The 19,429-nt window shown below is 31.5% G+C and overlaps 1 pseudogene; it reads left to right on the top strand.

The window, feature by feature from the left end:
- The first annotated feature begins 4,283 nt into the window (after positions 1-4,283).
- On the top strand, positions 4,284-13,462 carry LOC18612508 (uncharacterized; annotated as a pseudogene).
- The last annotated feature ends 5,967 nt before the right edge of the window (positions 13,463-19,429 follow it).

The raw sequence follows: 19,429 nt of genomic DNA, 5'->3' as shown, positions 1-19,429 counted from the left end.
TATTTATTTATATTTTTGATAAAAAAAAATTTAAAACACAAACCAATGAAAATTATGTTATGAATTATTACAATTTTTTTATGATTATACTATCAAATCATATGAATTGTGTTAAAATTCACTAAAAATTTATAAAAAACTCGTATTTATTAATCATGAATCCGTGCGATTTATTATTGCAAATGAATAATTGATAATTATAAAAAGGTGTAAGTTTCTGTTTGGCGTCTTCTTTGGAACTCAATCAAGGGTTTTAAGTTGTGGAATGTATTTAAGGCTATTTGGAAACATTTTAGTGTAATTTAATCTTCTTCTATTAATTAAAAAAAAATAGTGTTTCAATATTTTATTTGTCCATTATTATATTGGCACTTGCTATTTTGAATAGAAACAACAATGAACATATTGAATACTTCATGTTTCTTTCTACGTTTATTATTATTATTATTATTATTCATCATTTACCCACATAATGTTGAACAAAAATTAAATTTTGTGACAACGTACATGCATTGCAACTTATTTTATCACTCGATTTATATGAGTTTGTATAGATTTTTTGAAACGTAATCACAAAATCAAATCTTTCGACAACATATATGCATAGATTTTTTTAAATATAATCAATCAATTATTTTGTAAGAGAAAATTCTCAATAAATTATTAAAAAGTTAAAAAGAATAAGTATTCAAACTTATTTCCTTAAATAGAGTAGGTACTTGCCCTTTAGACAAAATGTTTCATGTGATGATGAGGCAAAGATTTGGGAAAAATTTAAAAGAAGCAACTACCCGAACATTCTTGCTTTGCAAAGTAAATGCATTGAGATTTGAGATTTTTTTTTTTTGCTAATAATAATAATAATAATAATGTAGAGATATAATTATTGTAGGTAGATTCTGTTATAATATGTGGAAATGATGAAATAATGCCAAACCTTTTGAGATTGATTTTTAAAAACTAGTAGTAGATGATTAGTTAAAAGAGAGCATTGGAGATTTGTTGTTGACCAGAGCTTATCCTTTGCTTAATGACTTAATAGTGATTGTGTGCCCCATTTTCATCATAATTATCACACACATGGCAAAAGTTAATCACAATGATTGCTGTAAATCATACGGTTCATTAAACTTTTTGGTCCTTAATTATGACAATAAATGTGAAGTAAAAAAATTTTTAAAAATCAATTCATAAAATAAAATGGAAAATTGAATAAATACTCAATTCTGCTTGGATCAAGTTTTTATTACATATATTGGTTTTCGATTCTTAAAATAAAAATTTAAAATTATTCGAACCAAATTGAATTATTTTCTATTAATCTTTACATTGCTTTTTTCTTTTCATCTAATATGAATAAATAATTTTATTATAAATTTAATTAAATAAATTATAAATATTTAAAAATCAATACATTTAAATCATAAAAATTGAGAAATCAAACTTATCTAAATTTGAAATTTGATTCAAGTCAGTTTAGCTTTTGAAAACCAAAAAAATGACAATTTAATCAATTTTTTTTCCTAAAATCGAGCCCAACCTTATAAAATCCTATTATATAATGATAACATAAAATATAGTAAAATAATTATTTGTGCCATTATATAGGTTCGTGCATAAGTTGACTTGCCTTTACTTATGCACATGTTTTATTGGGTACGAGTGTTTTTCATTCTTTTGTTTCATTTACTTTTGTTAAAAAAATATGTTTTTGCTTTGTTTGTTTTTGGATTATGAACTATGTGTAGACATTTCAATTAAAGGTGAAATTGTTTCAAATCAGTTTTGTAAGATGTGTGTAGTAAGAATTGAGAATAAAGATTTGTTTGCAGACTTACATATTTTATATATGTAAGATTTTAATGTAATTTTGGGAGTGGATTCATTATCTTCTCATTTTTGCTAAAGTTAATTGTCTAAAGAGAATGGTTGATTTGAAATTCATGAGAAAACAACTTTTTATTTTTGTGTTAGTGGTGTATATACCCCTTTGCGAGTTGTTTTTGCTCTACAAGCTCGACGATTAGTTCAAAGTGGTTGCAAAAGATACTTAAATGTTGTGATAGAAACTAGGATGAAGGAGTTGATGATTGAAGAGATTCCTATTTCTAAGGCTCTTTATAGTATGGCTCTTATGGAATCGAAAGAGGTCAAAGAGCAATTACAAGAGCTTTTTAATAAGAGTTTTATTAGATTTAGAATCTATTTGATATGACTTTTTTTTAACTTAAAAGTTATTATGAAATATTTAAGAAAAATAATAACTTTTAAAATTAAACTAAAATTGTTTAATAAATTTACTTTTGTAAGGTCTTTTTCATAAGTTCTAATTTTGGTTAAAATTACCATAAAAGTATTTTTTTTAGGGTAATGTTGGAATTATTTTTAACAGATAAAGATATTTTTGGAACAAAAATAAAAATTCTCATGTGTTTAAAAAAAAAAGGGAAGAAAAAGCTCATCTTTCGAGTTTTTTTAAAAAATTTCTCTTAAAGCTTTTTTTTTTTTAAAAATCGTTCTTTAAGAAAAAACTATTTTTTTAAGAGCCTCTTAAAATTTCTATTTGGCCTAACTTCTGCTTTTAAGAGGTAAATAAGTTGAAAAAAAGTCAGGTCAAACAAGCACTTAATGTATCTTTATGGAAAATACCAATATTGTTTGTGAAGAAGAAAGATGACAATAAGAGATTGTGCATCGGTTATCAATAATTGAACAAGATGACTATGAAAAAGAAGTATCCTTTAACATTAATAAATGATTTATTTAATCAATGTAATGGCGCTCAAGTGTTTTACAAGATTGATATTTTTTAACATTTTTTTACAAGTTATGATTTGCTCAAACATGCGAGAATTTCAAAGAGTAAAGTTTCATAATTTTGAAGTTTTGATTTTGAGGATTTTTAAGAGCTTTATTTTGAACCTTGTTTGAATTATATATTTTTTTAAATTCCATTGAAAATTTAAAGTATGGACAATTATACTTTTAAACATTTTTGACTTGTGTATTTAGTCCTATGAAATTCATATGTTTGAACCTTGCATTTTTGTAGAATTATACTTTATTGGTGTACGACATTTGTTATGCCTCAAAACGGGACTGTGACAAAGACTTTAAGAACCTTAAATCATTTTTGAACCTTAAAATCAATCTAAAGTACAATGATTTTAACCCTCAAAGGGCCTTAAGAATGTGACACTTGTTGTCATGAGCCAACCTTGTATAGGGCCATGATAGTGTAAAATTTCTTAGGAGTTTAAGTTTTTTGTACTTCCAAAGGAAATGTCACCCTTTCAAACATTGTAATGGCACTTGGTGACATTTGTAGAAATTCTTGTTAAGTCTTTAAAGGAAAGACTCTTTAGCAAAGAGATGTCCCCATCTCAAGCATTGTAATGGTTATTGGTGAAATACTTGTAAAATCTCATAAACTCTTTATAGGGGGTGAGTAGTCGACGGATTGTTGGGCTACCTCACTAGTAAAGGTATATTTGTAGCAAATCATCTAGGGCTACCCTTATGGCCAGACGATGGCTTGTCTTGGTCCCTTTGTACTCATTTTCATATTAATAAAACATTTTCCTTTTTGTGGCTCAATGGTTATGTTTATGGCATTTAGTATGCCCTATGATTCAATGTGCATTACCTTAGTCTAATTTGTTACTATTGTTAATGTTTGATACGATATAAACAAGTTATTAGTTGGCTTGCATGAAAGTGTCCACTCAAGTCTTGAACGGACTATCGCATACTTAAACGAAGGACCGTAGTTTGTGACACCTATCATTGTAAATTGATTGTTGAATGGAAGGTAATTCAGGGTTTTAAAAGATAAAGTCAGTGTGCTTTGGTAATTTAGGCAAAACTTATGGGCGTTTTGTGTTTTTTAGATAATGTCGATGGGTGTTTTGGGGTTTTCTTATTTTTTCAATGGAGTCTTTATGCGTTCCGTCCTACTTTTTTCTAAAATGCTCCTTTAGGTTTCCTTCTTTTTCGTTTTTCTCTCTCTAGGTTCTTTTGGCATTTGGGGTTATTTGCCTTTTTTGCTTCTTGACGACATTGGGAATTTCAAGTTATTTCGTGTGAACATGGTTTGGCTTCGTTGAATTTTTCTGGGTTTTTCTCTATGTTCTTTGTATCTTGGGTTACTTGAATGCTAAATAACTTTGTGTGAGTACAATTGAAATATTTCTTTGATAATTGACGTTAACAGTTGGTCAGGAGCAATTCATGTTTAATTAACTAATCTGGAATTGCAGGTTGTTATATTTGTGGTTTTAGCAATGGTGCTGAGAAAAAAACTTGATATTTTGATCAATTTGGTGCTAACAATGACTGAAAATCCAAAATACCATGGATAAGATAAACTTTTTATTACTGCATGGATGATTGCTCATGTGGGTATTGACAACTTGAAGAAAATAAAGTTTTTGCATGTACAAATCACTTTTATGGTATGAATTTTGACCATGAATTTTTTTTTTCACAGGCCACTCAAAGAGATTTAGCAGTAAGGTTGTACATGCAGGTACATGTTTTGTTGCCAATGTTGAATGGCAAGTCAAGTTGTAATGCTCAGTCTAGAAACTTGATTTTACATTTGGCAAAGAGGTTGGATGACATTTATTTTTAATAAGTTTATTACATTTTTAAATTTTAGGGTTTTAGGATTTGAAAATGTCTATCGTTAATTGTAAGTTTATATATGTTTTTTGATTTATGACAACACTTCTTTTTTTCCTCCCCTATTCCTTTTGATCCAATTTGTTTCATTTGTTGAGATCAGAATAATTTCTTCTCCAAAAGCTTGTCCTATTTTAGTAAATGGTGCTGTTAGAAAGGGAAAGCGACTAGTGCCACCTTCTACTCTTAAGCTTTTGATGAGGATCGCATTTCCAGCACCCTTAGCTCGAGTTAAGGTAGGTTTTGTGGTCGATCTTTTGCATGATTTTTTTTGACTCAATCATAAGGTTTCTAGAAAATTGAGATCTGCTTGATTTCTAATATATTAATTATTTAGGTAATTGAGAGGTTTAAAGCTATTTATCTCACCTTAAAAGAGGTTACCTTTGTTGATTCTCCTAAAAGCAAAGTAATGAACAAATTGCTCAGAAGATACTGAAATATGCTATAAAAGCTGTTGGAGAAAGTAAAAAGTAAATTCTTCAAGAATGCTTTTCGATGACATCTTAAACCAACAAGTCAGGTGGTACAAAAAATAACTTTTATCTATTTGTGTAGTATTTGATTTTTAATAGTATTGCAGGTGTTTGTGATGTTTTTATTTGGTGTTTGACTCAAAATCCGAAGTGTTATAAGCAGTGGGTGAGTAATTTTTAATCTATTTGAAGACTTTTCATCCACATGTTTTGGTTGCTTTGTATTTTTCACTAGCAAAGTTTTCTTTTAATGACAAATCATCATTACTAAACATAGGCAATAATACTTAGCGAATGTTCATCATGTGTTGAAATATAAAGACATGACATGATGACAACTCTATCTTTTATATATTTTGTTGTTCAATTGTGAAGTATCAAGAAATCTAGATACTGCTCAAAAAAGAGGTTCCACAATTCTAAATTCGAAGTTTATTGAGGCTTAGGTTGTATTATTTTTTTACCTTTTAAGATGGTCTTTGTACTAACAAATTGAAGATTGTATTGATTTGAGTTGTTCGCTCATTAGTCTAATAATTACTTAAAAGTATAACCAATATTTGATAGAGTCAGTGATTGGCATATGGACTGCATCTTTACTTACTTTTTCTACCAAGTTTAAAAGTTTTTGAAACATCAATCTAAGTTCTGTTTATGTTCATGTGTTTCTTTAGTTCCTGCATCTTATAGCTACCTTGCTAAACACATTAGTTATTTTTTGTTTACAATATTGTATCATATTCTTTGGTATCGATTATAAAGTATTATATTCTCTATACGATGCTTTTGATTTATAGTATTTTATTATTTTTTTATTGGTTTTGAGACACATTTATTTATTCAATATGCTATAGGATATTATCATACTTTTAACACTATATTTATTAACATCATTTTCAAATAATTTAAGTTATTAAGATTGTTTTATAACAATTAATGGAAAAAAAGGTCAGTGGTCCCTTTGAAATTCTCATATACTTTATACAACAAAAATCTAATATTATTTTCTTACAATTTTGCAGTAACTAAGCAAACAAAAACAAGGCTCATCAATCCATCATTGAGGCACAAACTGAAAAGAAAATATCCAAACTAAAAATTTGCAAGATAGATATTTTGGACATATGAGTAAGTTTTGTATTTCTATTCTTTCTTTTGTGGTTAATATTTGCAATTAAAAAATTATTTGAGTGGGATTAGAAATATTGCTTTGTGTTTATATAAACTATTTATTAAAAATAACACTAAAATGTTAGAATTGTGGATGAATATTAACTAATACTACTTGTTGTATAAAGATTAAAAATTACTTTTGATACAACACTAAAAAGTTGGACATATGACTAACTTATTTTCTTCTCCTGCATGTATATTTTTGTTTGTTCATAGGATTGAAGCCTCTTGGGAGGATTTGTCTTGTCTTGGGGTGCTGATGTTCGTCTTATCCTTAGGATGCTGTGATGATGGAGGTTATTGTTCTGTTCAGCTGGAAGAGGTCGATTAGTCTAAGAGTGCTATACAGATTAATGATGCAGGGAGTGATGATGCTGGTCTGATTGCTGACTAAGTTTCAAACGATCCCGTTTTTGACTAACGCTTTTGATGGACGGCTCTAATTGTCGAGGCAAATGGAGTTGGGTTGTAGTGTGATGACGCTATGGTGGTCCTTGGATTTTTTTGGTTTGAACAAGGAGCTTGTAAATACTCATGATGGTGGCCTCATCTACTTGGCAACCTGATTTTATTTTTTCATGTTTTCATGATGGTTTTTGCGGCCTTGACTTTGACAGAAAGCTTAGGGTCCTGTATGTCTTGGCTTCTTCTACCACACATGGGTAGACTTTTGTAAAATCTCTATGAGTAATGAAATTAGTTTAATTGCCTTTTAAAAAAAAATTAAGTCACTTTTAACATTTGCTTTTATGTATGATTGAATTGTAATTCTTTTGTCAATAAGTTTATAATATTATTATAAATATTTATTTTTTATTAGATACATTTACATTACAAAATGGATAACCATGTTTATCATATTATGGTTATGTCAATGTACAATTTAACAGAAGAGTTCTACTTGATGCTGCAACCAAATTTTTGTTAAATGTTATGTGGAATAAGATGTTGGCAATGTTTGTCTAAACATAACCAACATGTTTTTGAATTTGATATGTTTTTCAAACAATAATGTGTATATTCAGGGAATATGATATCGTATTTCGCAATTGCATGTGAACAAATGGATGAATTTTGAGAAGCTTCACCAGAAGTTATCAATTTAGTTTTTATTATTTACTATGCACGATATAAACACTTCTATCAAATTTTTTTTCCTATGATGAATTACTTCGGACTGACAGAATGTTATCCAAACCAATGCTAACCATTTTCACTATATTTTATAGCAATCTTTCTATATATCGTAACAAATACAATTTATGTATATATAAAATGTTAAGAACAACATTTGCTTGGATGTCTCCTTCATTGGTGTTTTGTTGCAATTTTTCTGATTAAAAAAATTAGTGTTCAGCTAATACATAAGGCAATCAATTGTTTGGAAATTTTTACAAACTCGTGCAACATGCAGAGCTGTTTCTAGTTGTATAATAATTCAAATTCGATTATTTTCTAACTTAATCTCTATCTTTTATAGATACAAATATAAGCTATCTACTATATAATAAATCTCATGTATAGAGAAGTTTACAATCTGACATGTGGCGTTGTCATTTTTGAGTTTTTGAAAGGTATTTTCAGGCTTTCAATCTACTTTATAATGAATCTCATGCATAGAAGTCTACAGTCTAACATATGGCATTGTTATTTTTGAGTTTTTGAAGGATATTTTCGATATTCAATATTATTAACGGGTGCCTATATTTGGTTATTTGTAGAGGGCATTTTTAAATTTTCTTTTGCAATGTTGGGGACATTTTCATATTTTTTCTTTAAATGGGAGGATAATTTTAGACTTTCAAGTTTTTTTCTCTTTTTTTTTCCTCTCTAATTAGCCTCTTGGCTTTTTTTCTTCTCTTTGTTTGCTCTTCAGTTTTCTCAATAGCTAACGTCTTTTTCAACAAATTTGCCAACTAATCATTCTCTCACCAATGACAGTTAAATATTGATTTTGTAGTATAGGAGTGATGTGATTGAAATAGAAACATGGTACCAAAGTAAGGGAAGAATTGGAACCAGAAGGCACCGTATTCTAAAGGACTTTGTAACCGGTGAAGTTATTAGAGGAGCTATAAGGTGCACTTAAGCTTCTCTCTTCCTCACACCTTCTTCCTCGTTTTGCCTTTTTGTGTATATTATAAGATTTATAACATGCAAAGACTTGGAGGGAACTATAATTTTCTATACATTGTAGTCCACAATGAACATTTACATTAAAATTATAAATTATGCATTGGTTATTTAGATTTTATCCTGCGAACAAATCATCTTGCAAAACTTGTTGCTCTTGTCCATGTTTATAATCTGGTCCTAACTTGATGTAGTGCTTCCATCTTGATTTTAAGTCTCTATCATAAATGCCATTTAAGAATTTCTTCATATGTGCTATGTCTTTTCTAAATCAACTGTGTTTATCTTAATTAATGTGTGCTTATATATTTCACGAAATTAGATGTATACTAATAGCTAAACTCATGCTTTATTGATTTAAGGTTGTAGACAAATCAGAAGTTTATACTCAACATGCATATGTGAGACCTCTTAAAGTTGGTAAGTTTATAATTCTTCAAAATGTTACTAATATAATTTTTTTTAGTTAGTTGCATTTGTGCTGTCATAGTAGATTTAGTTTTTTGAGTTTAAGTTTGTTAAAACATGCATGCATACATAAGCTACTATATGTTTCAAGTAATTATCACTAATATTACCCTATTCTCTAGTTAATGTCTTTCCTGTCTTCTATTTTTTATTTGGTGAAGTTGCTATGATTTTGGGTATTGATGAAAAGAAAGGACCTCAACTCTACAAGTGCGATCCAACTAGCCATTTTTATAGTCACAAGGTAGTTTGCAAATAAATTGTTATTGCTCATTGAGTTGAGGATTCTTGATTCTGTTTCTAAATACCTGGTTTTGCAAGCCATATATATTATTATTAAGGAAACTATGAGAAATAACCTTCCTCATAAACCCAATTTAAAAATAACCATCATTATAATTTTAACTGTTTTTATCCAATTTTTAGCATGACTTAACAACAATGCTCTTTAAACAATTTCAAACAAATTAAATGGTCTCGATTTTCTCTATCCTACCATCCATACAAAAATTTCAAATTTAAATCTCGATTTCTCTCTCTTACCAAATATTGTCTATCTCACCATCTAACTTTATCTCGTCATTCAAAAGAGCAGAGACGACATCAAGGTTTTTTTTTTTTTGTTCTTGGGTTTATTGGTTTATATTTTACAGAATCCCAAAGTTGAGGAGTTGAAATCGATTAGACATATCTATAAATTAGAACACTGTATGACTTTGGTAACTTAAACTTAGCTGGGAGTAGGCAAATCAATTAGTTATGTGTCAATAGTTTTTAGGCATTATGAGTCTAGTTTTTAGACATTGCGAGACTGACTTTTAGGCATTGCGAGACTGACTGTTAGGCATTGCATGACTTAATCATTGCATCTCTGGTTTTAGGCATTGCGTAACTTAGGCATTGCATGACTTAGGCATTGTGAGACTACCTTTTAAGTATCGTGTGACTTAATTGGTGACTTAGGCATTGCATGACTGGATTTTAGGTATTATATGACTAGGTTGTAAGCATTGTATGATTAAGTTTTAGGCATTGTGTGACATGTTTTGATAAATTGATTATAACATTTATTTTTTGTTAAATTTTCAGCGACATGACAAATGTGAAGTGTCACGACCCAAATTTCGGACCATGACCGGCGCAAGGGCCTAATAGACGTAGTCCATTAAGCCCAAGCAAGCCTATCTATTTATCCTACTCTTTATTCCATCAAATATTGCTAAGTCACAAATTATAACTTTAAATTAAAATAGTAATAAACATTATCAACTCGTATTGGCATTACTTATTTATTATAGAAAAACATTGTCTACAACATGTATTCCAATAATTTACATTAAGTTCGTCTATACATAACAAAAGAATACTCGACTTCCAACGAAGGGATTCGGACGAATGTACAACTACTGAATGTCGAGACACCTACCAAAAGATGGGTACAAGTCTACAAGGACACCTCGTCTTATTTACCGACTGCCTTGTGATCTGAAAACATGAAGTTGAAAATGGTGAGTATAAACCCAGTGAGTGAACAAGGAAGGGAACAAGCAACAACAAGGGAGAATTTAAAAATCATGATGCACTTGTTTCAAAACAATGCAATTTAGTTTCATTCATATTAAAAACCCCTCATCAAGCCCTTAAATGATTAATCATTTGAAAATCATGAACCCATACATAACGAACCATTTGAAAAATGAAAGCTTCAATATTACACAAGCAAGTCAAATACGACAACGAATCTTTGCTGCAACGAAAAGGCATTCTCGCTGCAATGTAGCTGCAGCGAGAATGAATTTTCGTTGCAGCGACGTTGGGATTTTGTTATTAGCCGAACGAGGGTTTCTTAACTGGCCGAGGGTTTCTCACTAAACCTTCTAATTTTAAACTTAACTCATCTAATCCTTAATGTTGGAAGTCCATGCTCCGATATGGTAGCAAAGAAATGAAAGATAGGGTAGCAATTGGACAAGATAGGAGACCAAAACAGAAGGTTTTTCGCTACAGCGAGATTGAATCTCGCTGCAGTGAAATTGTAACCCAGAAACAGAAGGTTTCTCACTGCAGTGAAATTTAACTGATGAAAAAGAGAGTTTTTCGTTGTAACGAGATTCTTTTTCGCTGCAGCAAGAAGCTACAGTGACTATCTCGCTGCAGCGAAATAGATTCTCACTGCAGCGAGAACCAGTTCTGATGAAGGTTCTCAAACTTGAGAGTTTCTCGCTGCAATAAAAATGAATTTTGCTTTAGCGAAAACAAAGCAAAAAGAGAAAAGTTTTCCCTCACTCAACAAAAAGGCCATCCTTCTAAACTAACAAAATAAACATGCAACATATGAAAATTTCCAAAGTGCAATGTATCAAATTTCTCATATATGTCAATCATATATCACATTCATAAGTTTTCATTTCATAAGTTTAGATGTGCATAATTACATAGATATACATCAACATCATCATAATCATACCCGGCTCATGTACATCACCCCACATCGTGCACATAGCCGGCACCATCGTGTGCATCCCCCCACATAGTGCATAATCAGTGCCATCGTGTACATCCCCCCACATCGTGCACACGAGCACTATCATCATCCATCTCTTATGCCACCCTTATCACCGGCATGTGCATTCCCCTACATCGTGCACACACACGGTTACAGTCATTATACACAATATCATTCATCATGCACAACACACACATTTATATATCATCATACTACAATAGTGCATGAATCCATAGCAATCACATATCACAATATAAAACCATTTTGCAAAAGCTTGTTCCCAAGGCACTTGTCTTTATGAAAAACTTGATAATTCATTCAAATGGGTGGCAAATACATTATATTACCCAAAACAAGTTTTGAAGGCAGTCCACTCACCAATTGATTGTAGAGCCTTTAGATGACTCCAATTTTCTTAATTGTCCAAATGAGATTATGGGGCTTCCTTAGAACCTTAGGGCTCCTTTGTAGTCAAATTCTCTTCCAATTGCTTCCAAATCAATGGGATAATTCTCTCTTTCTCTCTCTAGAACGTCTAACTAGTGAGAGAAAGTGCAGAAATGAGATTTATCAAGGGTTTTAAAGTGAGAGGATGAAATAGCACAAGGGTTTATGGAAGGGTGCACTAAAAGCATGAAAATTGAAGTTAGAGAGAGAAAGTTATGGAAGCTTGAAGAAAACTCCCACGGAGGAATTGAAGAAACGTGAGAGGGAAGAAGGAAGAAGAAGACAAGCTACTGGAAATTTCCAGAAGGTGTTGGAAATTCAAGATATTTATAGGCCAAATTTATCTATTCCCTTAAAATTATGAAATTCCCCCTCCACCAATTAACTTACTCTCCTCCAATCTTTTATGCAATCTTTTTGTTCTTTTGACATTGGGACAAGGTCCATAATGGTCTAAACATACTCGGGTTCGTAAAAACTTAAAATTTTAACTCGATGTGAAAAATAACCATTTTGCCCCTATCGTGAAAATTATTGTCATTTCTAATTTTCTTCATGTTTTCATCATTACACGTCATTTATGCAGTCTTATACCTATTTAGGCCTTAAAATATCATAAAACTTTCTTTTGAAAGCTTATTAGAGAAAATAACGAAACTACACCTGGCTCGTATTATTACATCTATACTTAGTTACAAGCCTATAGAGGTTGGGGTCTCACATGAAACTTATGATTATATGCGATGGTTATTAGGTCAATGACACTTACAAGGGTGGTGAGACATAAGTAAGGGGTGTAGAAAGTGATTTGTCATTTTTAGGGCCTGATGAGGCTAGTTAAAGATGTTGTTTGGGTAAACTCACAAAATCACGAAATCAAGCTACATGTATTGCTCAGTCATGTCGTAGGGGTTTCATGCTCAGTTAGTAGGGATGATGAAGATGTAGCTAGTATTCTGCGAGATGAGAGGGGAATTATAGTGTTTGTGACTGTTAAGGAATGACATACAAATGTTATGCCATATAAACAAGTTGTCCAACATAATAATCACCTAAATTACATTTATACTGCTTCATGCATACCACACCATGCAGTCCCTAATTGACAACAATGGCGATCATAATCGACTTATGCATATGAGTTTGAGCAGCCCAGTACACACACAAGGTGTCTACAAATACTGTTTCCACAATTCCGATCAGCATGTGCATCGAACCAATACTCAGTTCTTGCCAACAAATGCAACCATCACCCGAGACTACAGTGGGTCCATTGCCATTCTCAAACAACACTACAACGGTCGCGAGTGATGATGATGCCTCTATTAAGATGTAAGATGACTATGTAGAAGATGACACTATTGATTGGAATGATGACGATTATGTTGGTGGGCATGATGATTGTTTAGAGGAGGACAGATGTGATGATAATGACATTCCGTATTACAATCATGCGGATGGTGATACAGAACATACCATAACTGTTGTCTTAGAAGATGATCAGTGCGATGACCCCATTTACAACAACCCTATTACTGGTGACAGTGGGATTCGATCGCTTGATGACAGTGAATAAGAAAGGGTAAAAGTAGGGATGTCTAGTCAATGCAGGGCCTTCCAAATAGTTTCGAGGGGTCCAGATCAATTGATGATCGCTTATACTGAGGAAATGTGTTTCCCTCGAAGGCTGAATTGAAACAAGTTTTGAACATATTGGCACTAAAAGAGCATTTCGATATTAGAGTTAAAAAGTCATGTCACGCTCGTTTTGAGGTTGTTTGTAAGAACAAGCCATGCAAGTTCGTTGTGTGTGCAACAAAATTACCTGAAGGAGATTATTGGCAAGTTTGCACATTCCACAAGGTACACACGTGTACTGTTGATGGTTTGTAAGGTGGGTATTAAACAACGAGCACAAGTTTAATTGATGAACTTATGCCCCCCCAAGTTGCAAGAAAATAATGTAACACCATTGAGATAAAAGGAAATAATGGAAGAGATTAACTACAAGTGGGGATTGCAATGCTTGTATGGTAAGGCTTGACAAGGGAAGGTGGGGATGGCAAAGAGTACCCTATTACAGGGTACTGGTGAGTACTCGACTTGGTTATATAAGATTATGGTACCTTATAATCTGATTTAGGTGGAATTTAGGTAAAATTTAGGTACTACCCTTTAGGTACCCAATACTCGAAGCCAATTATGTTTTTTTAAAATTTTATGTAATTAAAGACAAACCCATATTGTTAATTAAATTAATCATGAAACTATGATTACTAATTAACTTGTAATATCTTTTAATACATATACTCTATATATTGTGTTAATTTATAAGGAATATAACTACTATTATATATGTACTTTTAGTATATATACTTTAAATATAAATATTTTTACTATTTATTTTATATTAACATTACAAAAATTATAAATATTAAAATTATTAATTATAATATATGTACCTTTGTTTATATAAATTTATAAAATATATACCTAATAAGAAGTTGTGAGATCATAATTGTTTTGAAACCTGGCTATTTTTTTTAATTGCATGTACTTAAGGACAAACCCATATAGTTAATTAAACTTGTAATGTTGTTTAAGTTGTTGTTTGAAAATTTGTTTTTAGTTATTTAAGTTGACATTTGAGATATTTGTTTTTGTTATTTAAATTTAAATTTTATTGCTTGTGTGCTTTCATAAATTTAATTATTAGTGAATTATATGGAATATGGATGAAAATATTATTGTATATAGATACGGATACGGATTAGGTTTTGGGTAATTGGGTACCCATGAAGAGTATTTAAATAATTTTTTTACATAATTAGGTTTTTAAATGGGTTCAGGTAATTATCGGGTAATGGATATGTATTAGGGTTCCAGTTAAGGTAGTAAATTTAAAAAATATTCAAGTAATTACAAGGTTTGGGTACCTTATTTATTAATTAGGTTCAGGTTCAAGTACTTCAAAATTAACGAGTACCCTACCCGTTAAGATCCTTAAATGAAGGAGTATGCAAAGAGTCTTGTTTTCGATCCCTCGAAAGAGTCATTCCAACTCTTACCCTCGTATTTTCATATGTTAAAACGTGAAAATCCTAGCACAGTCACAACATGGCTACCAACCAGGCACAACAATTCAAATATAGTTTATGGGCATACGGGGCATGTATTCGAGGGTTCAGGGCTGTAATACGGCCTGTAGTTACTATTAATGCTACACATTTGAAAAGTAGATTCAAGGGTAATCTATTGTTGTTATCTACAAAGACGCGAATGAGCAAATATATTCAGTTGCATTTGGCATTGGCCACATTAAGGATAAAAAATCGTGGTCATGGTTTCTTACCCAATTGCATCGTGCGATGGTTGTCTTGAAAATGCAATATTAATTAGCATCTTGGCATTAAGAATACAGTTGAAAAAGTGTATCATGATGCATACCACAGTTTATGTGATTACCATTTGGGAAAAAATGTAAAAAGCCAGTTAAGCACGAAGACATTGCAGTAATTTTCACTCTTGTAGCCAATTGCTATAAGGTAATCGATTTCAACAGAGATATGAAGTAGCTGAAATAGATTTGCAAGGATGCTTATGACCACCTTATGAAATTACGCCTTAAGAGATGGGCACGTGCACGGTCAACGGTAAGGTGTTACAAACTCATGACATCCAATATTGCAGAGTGTATTAACTCATGTCTGAGGTAGGCAAGAAAAATGCCAATCACTATCTTGATTGAGTGCATTAGAGGCAAGTTCCAGCATTGGTTCCATGAACAACACAAGGAAGCCTTCAATGTGACCACACTCTTCAACCTTTGGGCTACCTATTTGTTGAAAACACAGTTCAATGAAGCATGTCACTTTTCTACACAAACAATAGATCGAGTGGAGTTCTTAATTATAGGCTTGAGTAAGGACAAAGTAGTAGACCTGTCCATCAAGATGTGTTCATGTAGGGAGTTCTAGATCGATTTACTCCCCTACAACCATGCTAAGGCCACAATAAGGTACGAATATCCATGTTTATTATTTTCTTTGTAATGAATTAAACTTTTACATGGTTCCTCAAGTTCCTCAACTAAGTTCATTATCTTTGCAGTAAGTGCGAACGCGTAGCCATTGAATTTTGCTCAAACTATTACAAAACTCAATCTTGGGTGGAGGGTTATGTTGTTCCTATTCACCTTGTTGGACATCCTAGTGATTAGGAAATCCCCCCTGATGCAAAACAAATTGTCGTTTTGCCACCACCTTGGCGAGGTCAAGCGAGAAGATCTAGGAGGATAAGGATTCCATTGGTTGGGGAAGGCAGTCGATGACCGAAATGTTCACAATGCAAGAGCTATGGTCATAATGGACAAAATTACCTAACACTGTTTGTAGTTCCATCAACAAATCCGGCACTATCTTTTAGTCAATCGGCACTTTAACGATGATGATGATCGAAAGCATGTTCAACTTGTAAACAATTCGGGCATACACGCAACAATTGTCTACTACAAATGACAAACTTTGGAAACATATGGGGTCTTGTAGACGAATACAGTGGCTCATCAGAATTAAGTATATCACATATACCATGATTTGCATCTTGATTAATTAGTGGAGCCAGAATACTTTTGTTATGATATTTTGATCATTGTTTATAAACTTGATATTTAGCCCAGTATATATGGTCCATTACCTTTGACAAATTAAACGTGTAACATCATTGTTAATTACTTTTCAATATATATTTGTTTTCTTATGTCTCATTAATGCTTAATATGATAAATGAACTTATTTGTTAATTAGTTTTCCTATGCCTTGTCATTGATAGAAACATGTGGTAAATAATTCTCAAACTATAAAAGAAAATGAGAAAAAAAAGGAAGAAAACATGCGGCTATATATTTCCATTATTTTCAAGAAAAATCTTACTACTTTGTTTGCTAGCCTTTGATAGAAATTGATTAATTTTAGAATAAAGGATGAGAATGTTGATGGGAGGAATAAAATTATAAGTTTTTGTCAATTTGCTTCACTTAATATGGGAAGAAATTGCCAATTTCTTAAGTCGACAAAAATTTGATTTGGGTGTTAAAAAGCCTTAAATTGCAAGAAAATCATGTTTAATATAATGCAATGCCTAAAAACTAATCATGCAATACCAATGCCTAAAAACCAGTTACGTGATGTGTAAGTCACACAACACAATGCTAGATGTGGAGTGACGCAATGCCTAATAATGCCTCAAAACTAGTTACTCAATGCCTAAGTCTCGTAGTACATAACAACCAGTCACACAATTCATAAAATCCAGTCATGCAATACTTAAAAAAATGTCACATATTGCCTTATCAATCAGTCACGCGATGCCTATATGTTGTACTCATGTTTAATTTTGGATTGTAAATTGTGTAAGCTATCTACAAAAGATATGATTTCCATAATTGTAAAGCTATACATAATTCAAAAGTTTATAACTCAAAGTTACTTTACAAACTTAAGTTTGAATAAAAAATAAACAAAGTTACTTTGCATCAATACTATTAGCAAAAATCTCTAGTGAATATAGTTTCCTTAGCCCTTTGATGGCATTTTTCCTCAGGGTCGTGTCACCCGTACAGATCAACCACTCCATTGCAGCGATTACCTAGTTTTTGCAAGTGTTTCCATCTTCTTGTATCAAGGTTAAACGATTTAATTGCTAGCTCATATGTATCCAAGGTCATGTTCTGATAACTCTATGATGTAGAGTTATTTGGGCTTAATTTTGATAATAATTTAACTTAATTCTTGTAATAATGTATAGAAATTAGTAGATTAGTTTAATTATTTTAAATTAGTTATTTTAGGTAAGTCAATCTAATCTTAGTTAATTTTATACTTAATTTGGTGTTAATGCGGTTAAGATAGGTTGTTATTGATTTATTTGTGCTTTTGTAGGTATTTGATAAAAGAAGAATTTTAGTGGAAGAAGGAGAACAATTTTGAGGTACAGACTTACACTGCACATGTTTTGATATTTTGATCATAACTTTCTCTACCGAGCTTCAAATGAAGCAATTCTTAGACCATTGAAAAGATAAGAGATAAATATACAACTTTTATACTTATTACTTCACCTTGTTCAGCTTGGAAGGTGGTCAAAATCTTGTCGAAGTTAACATACTGTAGCAGTCCTAGAGCAATTACGATTTCCGTTAATTAATTGGGCAAGGCTGCGACTCACATAGTCTGATAAGGAAATCCTAGTTCGAATTGACTTCTTTCTTCACCCAACTTAGGCCAATTTCAAAGCCTATAAAAACAACGTTTTCGAGGAGAAAAGAGGAGAACGAAGAAAACACCAAATTGAAAGCTGAAAGTCAAGCCGTAAAGTCATTGAAGCTGAGAAGATTTTGAAGGATTCAAAAAAAACTTGGAAGATCCAGATTATAATTCTTGAGTTTTATCTTTTTTATTATTATTTTATTTTCTTTGTTTGTTTTTATTGTTTAAACTTTATTTGATGATGATGTGTGACTTAATGGAGAACTAAATTGTTAATCTAAGATTATGATTGAACTCAATATGTAGTTTGATTTATTTATCTCTCTTTTGCTTATTTTTGGTAGATTTAAGTTGTTTATTTTATTCTTTTTTTAATGTTTCTAATTACCTGATCACCAATTAGATTGAATTGGAAACCTAGGTTACACATTGACGAAGGAGATTTAGGTAGACCTTGAATAGAATAACGTATGATCGAATACACCCAACTGATTAGGTGGTTTGATTTGCACATAGGGTAGACATATACTTATAAGCCATATGTAGCCAGGATTAGAGCACAAATTTAATGAATCTTTCTTCAATTAAATTTGTATAAACATATAGAAAATTAATTGGGAGAGGTATTTTTATGAGAAACTCGATAAAGACTTATAAATAATGTATGACTTTAGGGTAGTAATTTAATCCACTAAATTGAGTTAAAGAGAGAGACAATAATCAGATGAGTATTGAGGGATATTATAATCTTAGGTCTGGTAGTTGATTGAAGTTTTAGTTTAGTAATTTTAATTTTTCTTTTTAATAATTTTAAAATTTGATTATTTAAATAAGATTAGGGTGTTATAATTTTAGTAGTTAATAGTAGGAATTAAAACAATTTTTCATGGGGACGATACTTTATTAATTACTATATTGCTTGTTAACGATACGTGCACTTGTGTGAGAAATCAACGACATGTTCTATGATGTGCTTTGTCAAAGTATCTAGATTGGTGGCATATAATGGGAAATAGCGCGGTTAAGGGATGCATTTGCACATCACGTAATGGGGACTTAATTGCATCTAAACAACCATATGAAGAGTCCACCAACATTATACCCCAATTGACCAAGTTGATATGCACTACAACCTAGTGGCTGTTAAAATGGCACGACGCCAAAATCGAGTCTTTTGCATGCCATGGCTTCTCCCATGATGGACTGTCACCCCTCACATAATCGAATAGAAATTCAAGAATAACCACTTTTTTTGGCTTGAACCTCGAATTAGAGGG

Source organism: Theobroma cacao, chromosome 1 (genome assembly GCF_053813885.1).
Source record: "Theobroma cacao isolate CCN51 chromosome 1, ASM5381388v1, whole genome shotgun sequence".
In the NCBI taxonomy this organism is placed as follows: Eukaryota; Viridiplantae; Streptophyta; class Magnoliopsida; order Malvales; family Malvaceae; genus Theobroma; species Theobroma cacao.
This window is presented reverse-complemented; position numbering and strand designations above follow the sequence as displayed.